Source organism: Schistocerca cancellata, chromosome 7, assembly GCF_023864275.1.
Source record: "Schistocerca cancellata isolate TAMUIC-IGC-003103 chromosome 7, iqSchCanc2.1, whole genome shotgun sequence".
In the NCBI taxonomy this organism is placed as follows: domain Eukaryota; kingdom Metazoa; phylum Arthropoda; class Insecta; order Orthoptera; family Acrididae; genus Schistocerca; species Schistocerca cancellata.
The window spans coordinates 89,778,280-89,800,181 of NC_064632.1; positions in this window are offsets into that span (position 1 = coordinate 89,778,280).

The following is a 21,902-nucleotide window of genomic DNA, read 5'->3' on the forward strand; positions in this document are numbered from 1 at the left end:
AGGAGTGTTTAAAATGTAGTAAACAAGATTGTGTGGTTAGTAGTGAAGATAAGCAAATAAGACAGCCTTTCACACGTGAAGGCATTAGAGCTCCTGAACCATTTGAATGTATGAATGCAGATCTATGTTGACCAATGGAAGTTATGTGATTAGATGTTGCAAAGTATTTTCTCGTTTTGGAATATGATTACAGCCAATTTGGATTTATGTATAAATTCTTCCAAAAGACAAAGGATGAGGCTTGTGAAAAATTTCAAGACTTTCAAAAAATGGCAGAAAATCAGCAAGAATTATGAATCAAAACCAAGAGACCAGATTATGGCAAAGAATTCTGTTGCATGAGTTTTGACAGTGTGTTGAAGAAAACATGGGATTATACATCAACTGATGTACATCCAGCAATAATTCTGTAGTTGAAGTCCAAGTGGAGTAACCTAACATCAATGCAATGGCTCATAATGGTTCAGATGTGGCAAATAAGCAGTCAGCTGTATGAGGACCACAAAAATGAGAATAGGTATCACAGTGTTCATCACTAAAACTAACCCCAAGTGCAAAGCTAGACTCTATTCTGATTAAACAACACTGTGATTTTAGATCATTGCTAGAGACTGACACAGCCATTAATAATAATAATAATAATAATAATAATAATAATAATAATAATAAAAGAATAGGCCTCCGGTATGTTCCGCCAGTCGTAAAAGGTGATGAAAAGAACAAACCACTAATAGGGCTAACCCCCTTTTAGTGTGATTAGTTGGTTCAGGACAGAACTAATGAAGCCTCGGACAAGCGCTGTCATGGTCGGGGACGACGCTTGAACCCTATGCCCTTCCACAATGGTAACGACACTGCTAGCCACACAGAAAATGATTTATATCCAAATAGAGGTGTTTTGCAGGATATGCTTCCTGCAACCACTCTAGAAGGAAAACAAAGACAGAGGATGAGATGGTCAGATAAAGTTAACTGATGCCTCATGTTCTGTTATTACCAAGCAACAAACTTAGGAACCAACACAACTGGATACATATCATAAGTATACACAACATTTATTACCAGATACCCAGAATTAAAATTTTTAACAGAACAAAGACTAGCTGATCAGATCCGTGTAATAATAAAAAATAACAGGATACCCCAGTCAGAAATAGAAAACATCAAACAACAAGTACAACAAATACTAGAACAAAATAATGTGCAATCAGAAGAAGAAGATTTATTTTTATTTATTTATTTATTTACCTCTTGTTCTGGTGATCCATGTTGTGACACTATCACAGGATATGGAACGTGTCAATTTTACAAGCTTTTGGCCAGAATTTATGGTAATACATAAAACAAAACAGTAAACAGTAACTTAGGTCCCACTACAAAAAAATACATTTTAGATATAGATAGAGATTACAAAACAAAAAACGGTAAACAGTACCTTAGGTCCCACTACAAAAATACATTTTAGAGAGAGATAAAGATTACAAAATAATAAGTGTTACAGAGAAATGAATATTGCAAAATATATGTTTACAATAAAAATATTCGGTATTACAAATACAAATTTGGGCATACATTTGCAATTTACAGTACAAGAGATGTTAAACACTGTAGTTCAGGAACTCTTCTAATGTACAAAATGATCCTTGCAATAGCAACTGCCTTAAGGTTTTTTTAAACAAGAGATCATCATCTACCAAACACTTAATTCTTGAAGGGAGGGCATTAAAAATCTTACAGCCACTGAAATGGACTCCTTTCTGCACCATACTTAGATTTGGCTGTTCATAGTGGATATCATGTTTCCTTCTAGTATTGTGACTGTGATATGCACTATTCAGTTTAAAGATGGATTTTTCTTTCCTTATGAAGCACATCAATGAGAATATATATTGCGCAGTGGATGTAAGTATTTCAAGCTTCTTAAAAAGATTCCTGCATGTGGCTCTAGGATGGACTCCACACATGATCCTTATGGCTCTTTTTTTGTACACACAGTACTTTTTTAGCCAGTGGCCGATTTCCCCAAAATATAATTCCAAATGCCATAATTGCATGAAAGTAACCATAATACGCTGACTTCATGGTTTCCATATTTCTATAAGAAGAAACAATGCGCAATGTGTATGTTGCTGAACTTAGTCTTTTGCACAGACCCACGATGTGGTTTGACCAATTCAGTTTGCTATCAATATGCAAGCCTAGGTATTTTGTGGAATCTACCCTGGTTATTGTCTGCACACCTACCTTTACAAATATTTCCTCATCTTTGGATGTTTTGTGGAACTGAATGTAGTTTGTTTTACAGTAATTTAAAATAAGACCATTAATGTTGAACCAGTTCACCGTTTCATTTAAAATCTTATTTGCCATTACCTCAAGCTTATCTACTGAATTATCAATAAGTAGTGTAGTGTCATCCGCGACAATGGTGAATCTACAATATTCCGTAGAGAGAGGAAGATCATTTATAAATATAATAGAAAGTAGGGGGCCCAGAACTGAGACCTGTGGCACTCCACATGTGTTGGTACCCCATTCTGAAGATACTGGGACACCATCTTGACTATCTACTACAACTTTTTGTTTCCTGTTTGACAGATATGAGTTGAACCATTTCCCTGCTGCACCACTTATACCGAGATGTGCAGCTTTTTGTAAAAGAATTTGGTGATTTACACAGTCAAATGCTTTTGTTAGGTCACAAAATATGCTAATCACTTTCAGTTTTTTGTTGATAGATTCCAAGAGTTTGCCAGTAAATGCAAATATTGCATGTTCTGTTGACAAACCTTTCTGAAATCCAAACTGACTTTTGCTGAAGCTATTGTGTTCACTGAGATGCTTAACTATCCTGGCATGCATGAGTTTTTCTAAAACCTTTGAAAAGCTTGTCAGTAGTGATATTGGCCTATAGTTAGCAGTATCTGTCTTATCCCCCTTCTTATACAATGGTTTTACAACTGCATACTTAAGCCTCTCAGGAACAATTCCTTGCTTAATTGACACATCAAAAATGTGGCAAAGGACTTTACTTACATGGCTGGAGCAGTATTTTAATAATTTGTTAGAAATGTTGTCAATTCCAGCAGAGTTTTTACTTTTCAGTGATTTAATAACTCTTTCAATTTCTTGAACAGTGACTGTTTTTACCTTCATGTGTTGTACTGAACCAGGTACTCTAGCTTTCAAAAGATTGATGGCTTGCTTCATGGACCCTTGTAAACCTATTTTTTCTGTTACTGTTAAAAAATTGTTGTTGAATGTGCCTGCAACTGTTTTTGGATTGCTAACAGGATTACCCTCACTTTTGATTTGGATATTTTCACTACAAACTGCATTTTTCCCCGTTTCCTTCTTTACAAATTTCCAGATAGTTTTTACTTTATTGCTCGAGTTGTCAATTTCTGCCTTCAAGCACATGTTCTTTCTGCCTGTATTGTCTTATTCAGAACTTTATTGTAGATTTTATAGTGTGTAATCCTACTGTTATCATTTGACCTCCTGGCTGCAGCATATAGTTCTCTTCTTGTTTTACAAGAGATTTTGATGCCTTTAGTAATCCAAGGCTTGTTTCCAGATTTGAACAGGTTTTCTCTCACTGATTTTTTAGGAAATGCTTCTTCAAAAAGGCTTGTGACTTCATTGATAAATATATTAAATTTTGAATTAACATCAACTGTAGCATATACAGGAGACCAGTCCACAAGCCGTAATTGCTGATTAAAGGTTTCAGTGGTGTGTCTTTTTACAATCCTAAATGTTTTCCAAATGAAATTTTCTTTTCTTTGTACATTCATTTGGTTAAGAGTGAGGAATTGCCCTTCATCATCAGAGAGACCATTTACAATATTTTTCATGGTTAAATTATTGCAAATATCCTTATCTACAAATACATTATCTATTAAAGTGCTAGAGCTGGCAGTTACTCTAGTTGGAGTGTCCACCACTGGTACTAAATTGGAACAGGACATTAAATGTTCAAAATCTGTCTTGTTTCTATTTTCTGTTAAAAGGTCCACATTGAAGTCACCCATAACAATGATAGATTTAGTTATCCTACATAGGTGGGCCAGAAGTGATTCAGTTTGTCTTAGAAATACATTTAGATTTCCAGCAGGTGCCCTGTAAACAGCCAGAACAATAACAGTTGCACTGTCTTCTGTTAACTCAATGCCACAAGAAAATACACTAATGGACTCAAACATCCCAGAGCAAACAAACAAAGAACAGCACACATCAGTTAAACAATCAGAGGAAAACGAAATCTTAAGACAGCCGCCAGAACAAGCACAAATAGAACAGGAAGTGACACACATGTCAGATATAGAAGAAAAATTTCAGCTGACATATATAGAATACAAAGACATGAATACAGATATTAGACCATTCTTGCATAGACCACCAAATAACCCACAAGTCGAAACAACAATAACAACTATCAACGAAATCATACACAACAAAATAAATGAAAATACCACTATCGAAGAGTTACAACTACTGATTTATATAGGAGCACTCACTACACTAAATATACACACTAGGCAGAGATCAGAACAAACCAACACACAGAAGAAACCCACAAAACCAGCATTGCAACACAGGCTACAGATCAGAATAGAAAAACTGAGAAAAGACATTGGACAGCAACACAATTTATAAGAAATGAAATACCAGACAAAAAACGAAAAAGGTTAGGTAAAATCTCACAGCAAGAAGCGATAGAGCAATTAGATGAAAAGAAGCAGAAATTACAAGCATTGGCCAAATGACTTAGAAGATACAAAAAAAGTGAAAATAGAAGGAAACAAAACAAAACATTCAACACAAACCAAAATAAATTTTACCAGACAATAGATAACACACACATTAAAATAGACAATCCACCAAACATAAGACATGGAACACTTGTGGAGCAACATATGGTCAGACCCGGTACAACATAACAGACATGCATGGTGGATACAAACAGAAACAGACACATACAAGATGATACCACAAATGCCTGAAGTGATAATTTTGCAACATGAAGTCACCCGAGCAATTAATTCTACGCACAATTGGAAAGCCCCTGGAAAAGATGCAAATTTCTGTTGGAAGAAGTTCACATCAACACATTCACGTCTAACTAAATTATTTAACAGTTACATTGCAGACCCATACACATTCCCTGATACACTTACACATGGAATAACTTACCTGAAACCTAAAGATCAAGCAGACACAGCAAACCCAGCTAAATATCACCCCATAACATGCCTACCAACAATATACAAAATATTCACTTCAGTCATTACACAGAAATTAATGACACATACAACACAGAACAAAATTATAAATGAAGAACAAAAAGGCCGTTGCAAAGGAGCACGAGGATGTAAAGAGCAACTGATAATAGATGCAGAGGTGACATATCAAGCTAAAACTAAACAAAGGTCGCTACACTATGCATACATTGATTATCAAAAAGGTTTTGATAGTGTACCCCACTCATCGTTACTACAAATATTGGAAATATACAAAGTAGATCCTAAATTGATACAGTTCCTAAACATAGTAATGAAAATTGGAAAACCACACAGCCACGGAAGAAAGCTAGCAAATATTCTACATGATGTGAATATGGATCTTCGTGCAACTGGCATCGTAAAACCTGGTGCAAGGACAGAAAATATTGTTGAGGGCATCTCAGAACACAAGAATACAACAAGGGACAGTGACTTTGTTGTTTGTGTGACTGGTGCAAATGATGTAGCACATAATGAAGCCAAAAAGTGTATAACAGGTTTGAAATTTTTTTTAGATGTAAGTAAGGTGGAAAACACTATTGTTGTGACAATACTGATTACATGGTAAAGGAGTACTGATTACGTGGTAAATAAGTGTATTAGTGTGCCGTTTAAGTGTACCATTAAAGGTTTCATTTTTCTTTACGTAATATAGCAGAAAACGTGAAAAGACCGTACAGTCGTATTTTCTGTTTACATTCGGCTGCAGCAAATCTATAGAATTTCGTTTAGTTGTTCCTTGATCTCTCCAGCAATTTAACTTAGCGTACCTCTTCATTATTTAACTAGCATTTCCGGAAAGTAGCGTAAAGTTTAACTTGTTGTTTCAGAAACTTTGCACTTTTGTTTTTGTTTACACACAGTTGCGTATAGGCCAAATTTGTGTAACCATATTTTCGTGTTTATCTGTAATTTAACGACTTATTCTTAATAAACTAATACGTTTATCATGAGTGAAAAGTGCTTGACTTGCCGTAGAATTGTTAGGTCGGGGCTTTGGTGTGATGGGTGCTGTAGTTTTTTCCATGTGGGTGACTGTAGTGGCGTGGGAATAGGGGAAGTAAATGAGACTCATCAGTGGTTTTGTAGGATTTGTAGTAGAGATAGGAAGATACTGGAACAGGAGGGGAAAATTGCTGCCCTTCAGGCTGAGTTAGACAAGGCCAGGGGAGATCTTGACAGGTTAAGGAGGGAGAAGGGTAAAGAGAGGTGGGAAGTGGCAACAGGCAACAGGAGGAACAGGCCTAGAACTTTGTCTGACAGCTTTATGGTGAATGTGGAAAATAGATTTGACCTGTTGCTTCAGTTAGAAGCTGGTGAGCCTCAAGCAGTTACAGGTGTAGACAGGGCACAACAAACTTTCAGCAGCAAATTGAAAAGTAAGAATGTAGGGAAATCAGTAAAGAGAAAGAAAGTGTTGTTGTTAGGTAGTTCCCATGGAAGAGGTGTTGGTCAACTCTTGCAGGATGAACTAGGATCAGAATACCAGGTCACCAATTTTTTTAAACCTAGTGCTGGTCTGGAGCAGGTGACAGAGGATTTAGGATCACTTTGCAAAGATTTCACTAAGGAAGACACCGTGGTTATAGTGGGTGGGGCAGGTAACAGTATTGACAGAGATCCTGGGTACAGTATAGAGTGTGACCTGGCGAAGATTGCATCAGCATCGAGGCATACCAGTGTTGAGTTTGTATCTGTTTTTGGGCGCCATGACCGACCTCATTTGAACTCTTCTGTCAAGAGAGTTAATTTGGAGCTGGAAAGGCTGCTCATGTCGGGTGCGGGGTCACACATTGGTGTGGTTCATGTTGATTCTATCAGTAGGTGGGATTATACTAGGCATGGCCTTCACCTCAACAGGAAGGGGAAGGGTAAATTGGCTGGGGAAATAGCAGGAAAGTTAAAGGGGGGAGGCACTGTCATGAGTGGTAAAATACCAGTGGTTGTAGGATTCAGAAAAGACCCTTTTTTAGGGTAGGGAGGACAGAAAGAAAGCAAATTTTAAGAGAGGTTAGAACTGAGACAAACCTTCAGTTTGAGAAAGAAATCAAAAAACATAATTCCAGCTTATTACATCAACATAAACAACCATTGGTTAAGAATTTTCAACTGTCAGCAGATATTTTAACTCCACCCAATTTTAACTCAGTCAATGTGAAATGTCAGCTATCTTTATTGCATCAAAATATTCGAGGACTGAGAAATAAAATTAATGAATTAACTATCTGCATAGATGAATTAGAGTCTTCAAACCCAGCTGACATAATCTGCCTCTCGGAACATCATGTGACCACTGGTATAGAACTTTTAAGTGTTACAGGGTTTAGGTTAGCATCTCACTTTTGTAGATCAGAAATGGAGAAAGGAGGAGTTGCCACTTTCATCAGGAACTGTCATAAATTTAAGAACATAGACATTCATAAATTTTGCCTAGAACAGCATATGGAAGCATGTGCAACAGAATTAGATTTTCACAAAAAATCTTTCAGAATATTAAGTGTATATCGAGCACCTGCAGGTAACTTTAATCTGTTTGTAAACCACCTTGAAGCTGTACTGGCCCATTTAACAACCAAAAACAAGGAAATAGTGGTTGCTGGTGATTTCAATGTAGATTTCCTTAAAGACTCTCCCAATAAGAATTTATTTGAGTTAGTAACACTATCATTCAACTTAATTCCCACAGTAAAGTTCCCCACTAGGATAGCCACTTGCTCACAAACAGCCATTGATAATATCTTTATAGAAAAGTCCAATGAACAAAATTATATTACAAAACCAATAGTCAATGGCCTCTCAGACCATGACATGCAGTTCCTTCTGTTAAATGTTAATACTGAACAGGATATAAAATCTGTTAAATCTGAGCTCAAGAGGGTAATCAGTAAGCCAAAAATTGATTATTTTAGGACACTCCTCAGAGACATTCACTGGACTGATGTTTACAGTGCTCATGGCATGAATGAAAAATATAACATTTTTGCTAATAAAGTGCTTACCTTATTTGAACACTGCTTTCCCCCAAAACTTACCAAGGTTAGAGCAAAGTCTACAAAGAAGCCATGGATTACTCGAGGAATAGGGGTATCTTGTAAAACAAAAAGAAAACTGTATCTGTCAATCCGAAACATTTCCAATGTTGATGCTATAGCACATTATAAGAAATACTGCAAAATATTAAAGACTGTAATACGGATGTCAAAGCAAATATATTACAAGGAAAAGATAGTCATATCAGATAACAAAATAAAGACAATATGGGATATAGTGAAGGAGGAGACCGGTAGAACCAGACATGAAGAGGAACAAATAGCATTAAGAGTAAATGATACATTGGTGACAGATGTGTATAGTGTTGCAGAACTTTTTAACAAACATTTTATAACTGTTACTGAAAAGATGGGGTTGTCAGGTTCGGTAGATGCTGCTATGGATTACCTTAGACCAGACATTTCAAGTAACTTCCATAATATGGATTTGACCCTCACTACCCCAACAGAAATAATGTCCATCATAAAATCTTTAAAATCAAAAACATCTAGTGGGTATGATGAAATATCAACAAAGTTAATTAAAGAATGTGATTCTGAGCTAAGTAACATATTAAGCTATCTGTGTAACCAGTCGTTTATCAGTGGAATATTTCCTGAATGGCTGAAATATGCTGAAGTTAAGCCACTGTTTAAGAAGGGAGATAAAGAAATAGCATCAAATTTCCGTCCAATTTCACTGTTGCCAGCATTCTCAAAAATTTTCGAAAAAGTAATGTACAGTCGTCTTTATAACCATCTTATCTCAAATAACATACTGTCAAAGTCACAGTTTGGATTTCTAAAAGGTTCTGATATTGAGAAGGCTATCTTCACTTACAGTGAAAATGTGCTTAATTCATTAGACAAAAAATTGCAGGCAACTGGTATATTTTGTGATCTGTCAAAGGCATTTGACTGTGTAAATCACAATATCCTTTTAAGTAAACTAGAATATTATAGTGTAACAGGAAATGCTGCAAAATGGTTCAAATCTTATATCTCTGGCAGGAAACAAAGGGTGTTATTAGGAAAGAGACATGTATCATGCTATCAGGCATCATCCAACTGGGAACTAATTACATGTGGGGTCCCACAAGGTTCCATTTTGGGGCCCTTACTTTTTCTTGTGTATATCAATGACCTTTCATCAGTAACATTACCAGATGCCAAGTTTGTTTTGTTTGCCGATGATACAAACATTGCAATAAATAGCAAATCAAGTGTAGTCTTAGAAAGATCAGCCAATAAAATATTTGTGGACATTAATCGCTGGTTCCTAGCCAATTCTTTGTCACTAAACTTTGAAAAAACACACTACATGCAGTTCAGAACTTGTAAGGGGTGTCCCAAGAGTATATGCCTAACATACGATAACAAGAAGATAGAAGAAGTGGACAGTGTTAAATTCTTGGGATTACAGCTTGATAATAAATTCAACTGGGAGGAGCACACCACAGAACTGCTGAAGCGTCTTAACAAATCTCTGTTTGCAATGCGAATTTTGTCAGACATAGGGGATATAAATATGAAAAAGCTGGCATACTATGCTTACTTTCATTCCATAATGTCATATGGGATTATTTTTTGGGGTAATTCATCAAGCCAAGCTAAAGTTTTCCGGGCACAAAAACGTGCAGTAAGAATTATATGTGGTGTGAACTCAAGAACATCCTGCAGAAGCCTGTTTAAGGAACTAGGGATACTAACTACAGCTTCCCAATATATTTATTCCTTAATGAAATTTGTCATTAAAAATATATCACTTTTTCAAACCAACAGCTCAATTCATGGAATCAATACTAGAAATAAGAATAATCTTCACAAGGATTTAAAGTCACTTAGTCTTGTACAAAAAGGTGTGTATTATTCAGGAGCACACATTTTCAATAACTTGCCAGCAGCCATAAAAAGCTTAACAACCAATGAAATTCAGTTTAAGAGAAGCCTAAAGGATTTATTGGTGGCCAACTCCTTCTACTCCATTGATGAATTTCTTAGTAAAACCAACTGATTTGTATATAAGTACAACATAACTTCTGCACAATTTCAGTGCAGTAATGTATTCACTGAAAATGTGTGTGTGTGTGTGTGTGTGTGTGTGTGTGTGTGTGTGGTTGTGTGTAAGTATAATCTAACTTCTGCACCATTTCAGTGCAGTAATGTGTTCATTGTAAATAAGTATTACAGTAGTTGTATTACATGTTTATTACCTTATAAATAAATAAAAAACTTTTTTATTTTAAATTCAGTGCATTAGTATTTGTAAAATGACTCTTAGTGTTCATTAAAAAATGACGATCATTCCACTTGGGACCTGTGGAATGGTACATTAGCTTATTTGTTTTAGTTGTAAATATTTGTCATGTATTGTTGTTTTTCTGACATGTTCCACATCCTGGAGGACCTCCTCACTACGGATCAATTGGAATGAAAGTAAATCTAATCTAAAAAATCTAATCTACCTTATAGACATGACTTGATCTATAATTCATGTGTTAACAAAGAGATTTGTAAAACAAATATTAAAATCAAACAACTATGTTCCATTTATGCTAAATGCAATGTAGTGGATATTAGCAGACTTGAAAGAAATTTGCACACTGTACATGGTGAGCATCTAAATTACTATGGGAAAACATTTTTGTGTCAGGAGATAAACAAAGTTGTAAATGAAATATGAGCATGCAGCAGCCTTGTCTTAAAAGACAGTCCCACAGAGCATGACTGTACACCTCCTTTTTTAAAGAAAATGACATTACAGATGAAGGAAAGTTAGAAACCACATTAAGTGGAAACTGCAGCAGTCTAATTCATTCAGATAATTGTGAAACCCTAGATCATGTAGCGAAAATAAATGAATACAGAAGGTTCTGTGAAAGTAGAATACCATTATGTAGCAGTGACATTTTCCTCCTCCTTCATATAAATGTACAATCTCTTAGGTGTAAAATCAATGAATTACAATACTGGCACGATAAAATCAACTGTAGTGTTCCATGCATCAATGAACACTGGATGAAAGACACTGAAATAGACTTGTGTGTTCCTCTTGGATATTCGTTAGTTACAAGCTACTGCAGAAAAAGTATTACACATGGTGGGGTCTCAATATATGTCAAAAGTGACCTTGAATTGCATTACTCAGTTATAGACCTTAGTAGAATATGCCTTGAAGCTACAATAGAAGTAGCCGGTGTGGTAATGCACGAACAGAAAACTGTAATTGTCTCAATCTATCGAATCCCAGGCTCTGATGAGATAGTATTTATAGAAAAAATTAATACTTTAATATTGTTGTTGTCAAAATATAAACAGCATAGACTTGTAATTGTAGGTGATATTAACATAGATATAAGGGCAAAGAGAAAAAATGTAATTCATATGATAACACTGAAGTCATTAAACTATTACTGTCTCAATGAAAAACCCACTAGACTGAATGCATGCCTTGATAATATAATTAGCAATGCACAAAGAGACTCCATACAATGTGATGTGATAGAATTAGGAATATCAGATCATGCAGGGCTCTGGCTTCAAATAGAAAAGTCAGCCTTCAGTTCTAAAGAGAGAGAAGTGACATATAGAATTTTAGGTGAATCCAATGTAAACAAAATGATAAACCAGTTAAAAGAAATGGATTGGACTCATGTAATGGATAACAAGAAAACGATTAATAAATGTTTTTCCATTTTCCTGACAGAGATCAAGCATATAGTAGAAATGACATGCCCCTTGGTAACCAAAAGGTACCAGAGTAATATTACTCATAAGCAACAAAATACTAACAAGTGGTACACCCCACAACTTAACAAACTCAGAATACTACTGATGATTATGAAAGACAAATCTCATAACAGTGATAGGGACAAGGAAAATTACACTAAAATGAGAAACATTTACAGATTAGAAATAAAAAATGCTAAGTGCTGTGCAAGTGATGAATATATTTTAAATTCTAAAAATAAATGTAAAGCTGCCTGGACTGTCATTAAAAGGGAAATAAATAATACCAATAAAGAAAGAAGTATCCCTATTGACTGCAATATTCTCAATGGATATTTTGTAAATAGTGTCACCACCCCACCCATCAATTCTGCCTCTGATGCAGAAGCATTGCTCACTTGTGCAAAACAGACAAGAAATGAGAAGCTCACTTGGACCCAAATCACATTAAATGATATTCATAAGTCAATAAACAAATTAAGTAATTCCAAAACAGAAGATTATTATGGACTCAGTAATCTCATCATTAAATGTATAGCAAAAGAAATTGAAATGCCACTTTTCTCACTATCAAACAGAGTACTTGATGAAGGAATATTCCCCGACTGTCTTAAGCTCACAGTTACACTACCTGTGTATAAAAAAGGTGAAAGAAACCTCCCAAATAACTACAGACCCATTTCAATAGTACCAATCATATCCAAGTTAGTAGAAAATTGTGTGCATAAGCAGATATACAGGTATTTTGAAACCAACAAAATTTTAAATGAACAACAGTATGGTTTCAGGTCACACCTATCAACTATAAAAGCAGTAGAAGCTTTGGTAAGCAATGTTTATGAAGGGTATGAAAAAAGGGTAACAATGTCTGGAACACTTATTGACATAAGTAAAGCTTTTGACTCGGTGTCACATGACATACTCATCAAAAAGTTAAAATACTATGTCATTGAAGATGACACACTCCGACTATTCAGATCTTATCCAAGCAATAGGTTACAACTTGTATATGCAAATAAGCAGAGGTCAGAAATACTCCCTATAGAAAGAGGAATAACCCAAGGCTCTGTTCTTGGACCTTTTCTGTTCATTGTCTATGTTAATGACTTCTCAAATTACATACCGTGTAAGAACGTACTATATGCTGACGATAAGACATTAATAAGTACGGGAGAGAACTTACAGAGTGTACTGGACACAAATAGAGAAATGATGCAAATGGCTAATTACTGGTGTCAGGCTAACCAGCTGTGCATAAATCAAACAAAAACAGAAGAAATAATATTTAATCTCAAAGTAACTAAAAATGAAAACAAAACAGTGAAATTACTTGGACTAATCATAGACCAAAAGATCTCATGGGAAGGACACACCAGTTATCTATGTAGTAAACTAGCACAAGTACTTTTCTTATTGTATAAATTAAGAAACAGTGTGAGCAAGCAATTGCTACTCCACTCATACTATGCTTTTTTTCATTCCCAACTGCAATATGGAATATTGCTTTGGAGTAACTCCCCAGGGGCTGAATGTATTTTCAGATGGCAGAAGAAAGCAATCAGGTGCATGGAGGGGTTAGCACCCAGAGAGTCCTGCAGAAATTATTTTAAATCTCGTGGCCTAATGACAGTGCCAAACATGTACATATATAACTGTCTAATATATGCCAGAGAAAAGCTGAAAAAATTGAACATGAGATGTGATGTGCATGCACACAGTACAAGAAACAGTCACCTGCTGGACTTGCCTTCCACAAGACTTGCTGTAGCCCATAATAACTATAAGTATTTAAGCATAAAATTTTTCAATAAGTTACCATGCTCAGTTCATGCAGTACCACTAAATAAATATAAGAATACATTGCAAACCTGGCTAAAAAACAACGAGTTCTATACAACTGAAGATTTCTTAGAAACTCATCATAAAAATATATGTTTTACCTAAGTTATGAAGAAAATGTTTTGATATTATATAAGCTAGTTATTTACTGTGATTCGTTTCTTATGTGTGTATTTAATTACTGTATAAAACATTGTTTTACATAATGCTGAAGAAAAGGTCTTTAGTTCCTTTTCTCCCCTTTCTGTAACTATTTGAATATCGTACTGAAACTAAAACCCTCTGTAAACTTTGACGAAGCCAATTGTATGAAAAATACTGAACAGTTAATAAAAATATTCTATTCTATTCTATTCTAATATCCAAACAAATTCAAATAATATCACATCACAGCCAATACAGATTAAGCGTGGAATATACCAAGAAGACTCATTAAGTCCTTTCTGGTTCTGCCTTGCTGAACCCACTATCCAACATGCTAAATAATACAAATTATGGATACAATATTACTGGAACATAACAACACAAAATCACGCATTTGCTATACATGGATGATCTAAAACTACTGGCAGCAACAAATCAACAACTCAACCAATTACTAAAGATAACAGAAGTATTCAGCAATGGTATAAATATGGCTTTTGGAACACACAAATGTAAGAAAAATAGCATAGTCAAGGGAAAACGCACTAAACAAGAAGATTACATATTGGATAACCAGAGCGACTGCATAGAAGCGATGGAAAAAACTGATGCCTATAAATGTCTAGGATACAGACAAAAAATAGGAATAGATAATTCAAATATTAAAGAAGAACTAAAAGAAAAATATAGACAAAGAATAACAAAAATACTGAAAACAGAATTGACAGCAAGAAACAAGACAAAAGCTATAAATACTTATGCTATACCAATATTGACCTACTCATTTGGAGTAGTGAAATGGAGTAACACAGACCTAGAAGCACTCAATACACTTGCACGATCACAATGCCACAAATATAGAATACATCACATACATTCAGCAACAGAAAGATTCACATTAAGCAGAAAGGAAGGAGGAAGGGGATTTATCGACATAAAAAAACCTACATTACAGACAGGTAGACAATTTAAGAAAATTATTTATAGAACGAGCAGAAACTAGCAAAATACACAAAGCAATCACTCATATAGATATATCGGCTACACTACTGCAGTTTCATAACCACTTCTACAACCCTTTAGATCATATAACATCAACAGATATGAAGAAAGTAAATTGGAAAAAGAAAACACTACATGGCAAGCACCCATATCATCTAACACAGCCACACATCGATCAAGACGCATCCAACACACGGCTAAGAAAAGACAATATATACAGTGAGACAGAAGGATTCATGACTGCAATATAGGATCAAACAATAAACACCAGATATTACAGCAAACATGTTATTAAAGATCCCAATACCACAACAGATAAATGCAGACTTTGCAAACAATAAATAGAAACAGTAGATCACATCACAAGCGGATGTACAATACTAGCAAATACAGAATACACCAGAAGACATGATAATGTAGCAAAAATAATACATCAACAACTTGCCATACAACATAAACTAATAAAACAACATGTTCCCACATACAAGTATGCACCACAAAATGTACTGGAGAATGATGAATACAAATGATACTGGAACAGAACCATTATAACAGATAAAACAACATCACATAACAAACCTGACATCATACTCACCAATAAAAAGAAGAAATTAACACAACTAATCGAAATATTCATACCCAATACAACAAACATACAGAAGAAAACGGGGAAAAAAAATTGAAAAATACATCCAACTGGCTGAGGAAGTCGAGGACATGTGGCATCAGGATAAAGTAGACATTATACCAATTATACTATCAACTACAGGAGTCATACCACACAATATCCACCAGTACATCAACGCAATACAGCTACATCCAAACTTATATATACAACTACAGAAATCTGTAATTATTGATACCTGTTCAATTACCCGAAAGTTCCTAAATGCAATGTAACATATACTGTACAGTTAAAAGGAAGTCACGCTTGATGAAGGTCCGCATCACTTTCAATTTTTAACCAAACATAACATCTGAGAAAGGAAAGAAATAATAATAATAAAAAATTTATTGTCATTCAGCTGATTACAGCAATAGACAAAGTCAGGAGCATATGTTTCTACCTAAACTACTATATCGATGTAAAATTGGTTTACATAAAATAGGTACACATTAGAATACAGTATTTTCATCTTCAAAAAATTCATCAGTGGTGTAAAACAGATTGTTCACTAGTAGCTTGTATAATTTAGCTTTAAAAATATGTACAGGCAGTTATTTAAAGTCAGCAATTAGTCTATTAAACATCCTTAGTCCAAGAACTAGGTAGAAGTTTTGTGATTTTGATAATCTATGATATGGCACATCTACAGATGTTCTGTTTCTTGTATTATGGCTATGAATATCACTTCTCAACACAAAATTAGAGACATTGTTTTTAATTTACAATAAAACATTGTAGATGAATAAGTTTACTACTGTAAGACACTGCAATTAAATAAACAGAGGTTTACAATGTTCTGTTTTATCAGGATCTGTTATTATTCTTATTACTTTCTTCTGTAAAAGTAAAATGTCATTTACATGACAGCTACTACCCCACAGTAAGATTCCATAACAGATGATGCTTTGGAAGAAGCACATAGTCATTGGGAACATGTCTTTTTCAATTTCTAATTAGATAAATAACTCTTGAAAGCCTAGCCAATATATTTTAATATGTGCTTCCCATGTCAATTTATTGTCAATAGTAACACCTAAAAATTTAACAGTTTCTAATTTTTGGTAGTTAGGAATCTCTTTGAGGATAAAGTAAATATGCACACAACATGTTGATAGTTCTCTAGAAAAGACCTGAACATATTTATACTGTTGTCATCAAGACCATAGTTGTTGTTGTGGTCTTCAGTCCTGAGACTGGTTTGATGCAGCTCTCCATGCTACTCTATCCTGTGCAAGCTTCTTCATCTCCCAGTACCTACTGCAACCTATATCCTTCTGAATCTGCTTAGTGTATTCATCTCTTGGTCTCCCCCTACAATTTTTACCCTCCACGCTGCACTCCAATACTAAATTGGTGATCCCTTGATGCCTCAGAACATGTCCTACCAAGCGATCCCTTCTTCTATTCAAGTTGTGCCACAAATTTCTCTTCTCCCTAACTCTATTCAATACCTCTTCATTAGTTATGTGATCTAACCTTCTAATCTTCAGCATTCTTCTGTAGCACCACATTTTGAAAGCTTCTATTCTCTTCTTGTCCAAACTATTTACCGTCCATGTTTCACTTCCATACATGCCTCCACTCCATACAAATAGTTTCAGAAATGACTTCCTGACACTTAAATCTATACTCGATGTTAACAAATTTCTCTTCTTCAGAAACCCTTTCCTTGCCATTGCCAGTCTACATTTTATATCCTCTCTACTTCGACCATCATCAGTTATTTTGCTCCCCAAATAGCAAAACACCTTTACTACTTTTAAGTGTCTCATTTCCTAATCTAATACCCTCAACATCACCCGACTTAATTCGACTACATTCCATTATCCTTGTTTTGCTTTTGTTGATGTTCATCTTATATCCTCCCTTCAAGACACCATCCATTCCGTTCAAATGCACTTCCAACTCCTTTGCTGTCTCTGACAGAATTACAATGTCATCGGCGAACCTCAAAGTTTTTATTTCTTCTCCATGGATTTTAATACCTACTCCAAATTTTTCTTTTGTTTCCCTTACTGCTTGCTCAATATACAGATTGAATAACATCAGGGAGAGGCTACAACCCTGTCTTACTCCCTTCCCAACCACTGCTTCCCTTTCATGTCCCTCGACTCTCATAACTACCATCTGGTTTCTGTACAAATTGTAAATAGCCTTTTGCTCCCTGTATTTTACCCCTGCCATGTTTAGAATTTGAAAGAGAGTATTCCAGTCAACATTGTCAAAAGCTTTCTCTAAGTCTACAAATGCTAGAAACATAGGTTTGCCTTTCCTTAATCTTTCTTCTAAGATAAGTCGTAGAGTCAGTACTGCCTCACGTGTTCCAATATTTCTAGGGAATCCAAACTGATCTTCTCTTAGGTCGGCTTCTACCAATATTTCCATTCATCTGTAAAGAACTTGCATTATTATTTTGCAGCTGTGACTTATTAAACTGACAGTTTGGTAATTTTCACATCTGTCAACACCTGCTTTCTTTGGGATTGGAATTATTATATTCTTCTTGAAGTCTGCGGGTATTTTACCTGTTTCATACATCTTGCTCACCAGATGGTAGAGTTTTGTCAGGACTGGCTCTCCCAAGGCCGTCAGTAGTTCTAATGGAATGTTGTCTACTCCCGGGGCCTTGATTCGACTCAGGTCTTTCAGTGCTCTGTCAAACTCTTCACGCAGTATCATATCTCCCATTTCATCTTCATCTACATCCTCTTCCATTTCCATAATATTGTCCTCAAGCGCATTGTATAAACCGTCTATATACTCCTTCCACCTTTCTGCTTTCCCTTCTTTGCTTAGAACTGGGTTTCCATCTGAGCTCTTGATGTTCATACAAGTGGTTCTCTTATCTCCAAAGGTCTCTTTAATTTTCCTGTAGGTAGTATCTATCTTACCCCTAGTGAGATAAGCCTCTACATCCTTACATTTGTCCTCTAGCCATCCCTGCTTAGCCATTTTGCACTTCCTGTTGATCTCATTTTTGAGACGTTTGTATTCCTTTTTGCCTGCTTCATTTACTGCATTTTTATATTTTCTCCTTTCATCAATTAAATTCAATATTTCTTCTGTTACCCAAGGATTTCTACTAGCCCTCGTCTTTGTACCTACTTGATCCTCTGCTGCCTTCACTACTTCATCCCTCAAAGCTAACCATTCTTCTTCTACTGTATTTCTTTCCCCCATTCCTGTCAATTGTTCCCTTATGCTCTCCCTGAAACTCTGTACAACCTCTGGTTCTTTCAGTTTATCCAGGTCCCATCTCCTTAAATTCCCACCTTTTTGCAGTTTCTTCAGTTTTAATCTACAGGTCATAACCAATAGATTGTGGCCAGAGTCCACATCTGCCCCTGGAAATGTCTTACAATTTAAAACCTGGTTCCTAAATCTCTGTCTTACCATTATATAATCTATCTGATACCTTTTAGTATCTCCAGGGTTCTTCCATGTATACAACCTTCTATCATGATTCTTAAACCAAGTGTTAGCTATGATTAAGTTGTGCTCTGTGCAAAATTCTACCAGGCGGCTTCCTCTTTCATTTCTTAGCCCCAATCCATATTCACCTACTACGTTTCCTTCTCTCCCTTTTCCTACACTCGAGTTCCAGTCACCCATGACTATTAAATTTTTGTCTCCCTTCACTATCTGAATAATTTCTTTTATATCATCATACATTTCTTCAATTTCTTCGTCATCTGCAGAGCTAGTTGGCATATAAACTTGTACTACTGTAGTAGGTGTGGGCTTCGTATCTATCTTGGCCACAATAATGCGTTCACTATGCTGTTTATAGTAGCTTACCCGTGTTCTTATTTTCCTATTCATTATTAAACCTACTCCTGCATTACCCCTATTTGACTTTGTGTTTATAACCCTGTAGTCACCTGACCAGAAGTTTTGTTCCTCCTGCCACCGAACTTTACTAATTCCCACTATATCTAACTTTAACCTATCCATTTCCCTTTTTACATTTTCTAACCTACCTGCCCGATTAAGGGATCTGACATTCCACGCTCCAATCCGTAGAATGCCAGTTTTCTTTCTCCTGATAACGACATCCTCTTGAGTAGTCCCTGCCCGGAGATCCGAATGGGGGACTATTTTACCTCTGGAATATTTTAGCCAAGAGGACGCCATCATCATTTAATCATACAGTAAAGCTGCATGCCCTCGGGCAAAATTACGGCCGTAGTTTCCCCATGCTTTTAGCCGTTTGCAGTACCAGCACAGCAAGGCTGTTTTGGTTATTGTTACAGGGCCAGATCCGTCAATCATCCAGACTGTTGCCCTTGCAACTACTGAAAAGGCTCTTCAGGAACCACATGTTTGGCCTCTCAACAGATACCCCTCAGTTGTGGTTGTACCTACGGTACAACTATCTGTATCGCTGAGGCACGCAAGCCTCCCCACCAACGGCAAGGTTCATGGTTCATGGGGGGGGAAAAACCATAGTAAACTAGCTTATTCATCACAGTGTCATGTTCTACACAGTCAAAGGCTCTGCTCAGGTCACAAAATGTAGCCTGGGCATAGTCCCTAGCTTCAAACACATCTAGGGCTAATTTTATGAGGGAGTCCATTGCATCTGCTGTGCATTTACCTTTCCTAAATCCAAACTGTTTATCACTAATTATATTTAGTTTACCCAAGTAGATATAACTTGCTCGTACATAATTGTTTCTAAAAATTTTGAAAAAACTGGGGTTATGGATATAGGTCTGTAACTAGCGGGACAGTTCTTTTCCCCTTTTTTATATATGGGCACAACTCTAGAAATTTTTAGTATGTTGGGGAACTTACTTGCAACTAGGCATTTTTTAAAACAAACAGCTAAGGGATATATCACACAATCAATAACATCTTTCACCAAATTACATGACATATCATAGTAATTCCATTGTACATCTGGAGCTTGCAAAAGTAAACAGACAGTTCTACAAAATATGCGAGTCTCAACAAAATGTAACATTTTTTGATCTTCCTGATGCAAGAGATTTGTTTATTAAACATGGACTACATTATAATAATGCTGGCAAGTCGTATGTTGGCAAAATGTTAGCGAAATTAATACAAAAAGATGATGACATTGCAAGAAAACCAATTGCCATGCAACCAGTTTCAACCAAGGAAATGGAAAGACGGGAAAACAATTTCAAAATCACACACATAGTCGCAGACACAGCACCAGCTCAAACTGGAACATCATGTCCAGAAGATGAGACGGTGCCAGAACCAGCCTCAGAAGATACAGCAGAGACTGAAATTATCGTCAAGAAAACTGTACCTACTCATCATCCATATGCTCACACGCAGGGAAACTGATGAAAGGGGCCAGTTCCGAATTTGGCCCAATACAATAAATCCATAACAAGCAGTCAACATTCAGGTGGATGTTCCATTAATTTATAGTCAAATTAGTTTTAAAGACCCTCTACCTAATAATATATGCAGTAGTAACTTCATTATGTGCTTAAACATCAGAGGTCTGTCTGAAGGAATGATCAGGAAGCTTTATAATATAGAAATTTTGCTAGAAAGTGTGAAACAATCTGTGAAAGTAATATGCCTTAATGAACATTGGCTAAAATCTGAAAATATCAGTCTCCTGAATAAACTTACAGGTTAGAAACTGGCTACCAGCTTTTGTAGGACAAATGGGTATGGAGGCTCTTGCATACTAGTTCATTCCATGGTAGACTATGATATCAGAAAGAATTTTAGCCATCTGAATGAAGAAGGTACATTTGAAAGTTGTTGTATAGAACTTAAATAGTATAACATATTAATTATCAGGATATATCGCACCCCTGGGTACCATATAAGCTCTGTAGTTTTAGATAAGTTTGATACATTGCTACATAAATTAAAAAGTGAGAAACTGTACAAGAAAGTGGTTATATGTGCTGACTTCAACATAGATGTAAGGACTGATGACAAGTTTTCTTCACACTTAAAGAACCTGGTAGCCACAAATGGGCTAAATCTCAATTTTGATCAGTATACAAGAATTACAGCAACCTCTGCAACATGTATTGACAATATTGTAAGTAGTTATAATTATTATGTAAAAGAAAAGTTTCTTCTAGATTTAGGAGTATCAGACCATAAAGCGCTATTTGTATCACTACCGAAGCAAAATTCAGTCTGCACAACAATAAGATGTAGGAATTTCAGTCAAGAAGATGTGGAAGTATTTTGCAATAAACTAAG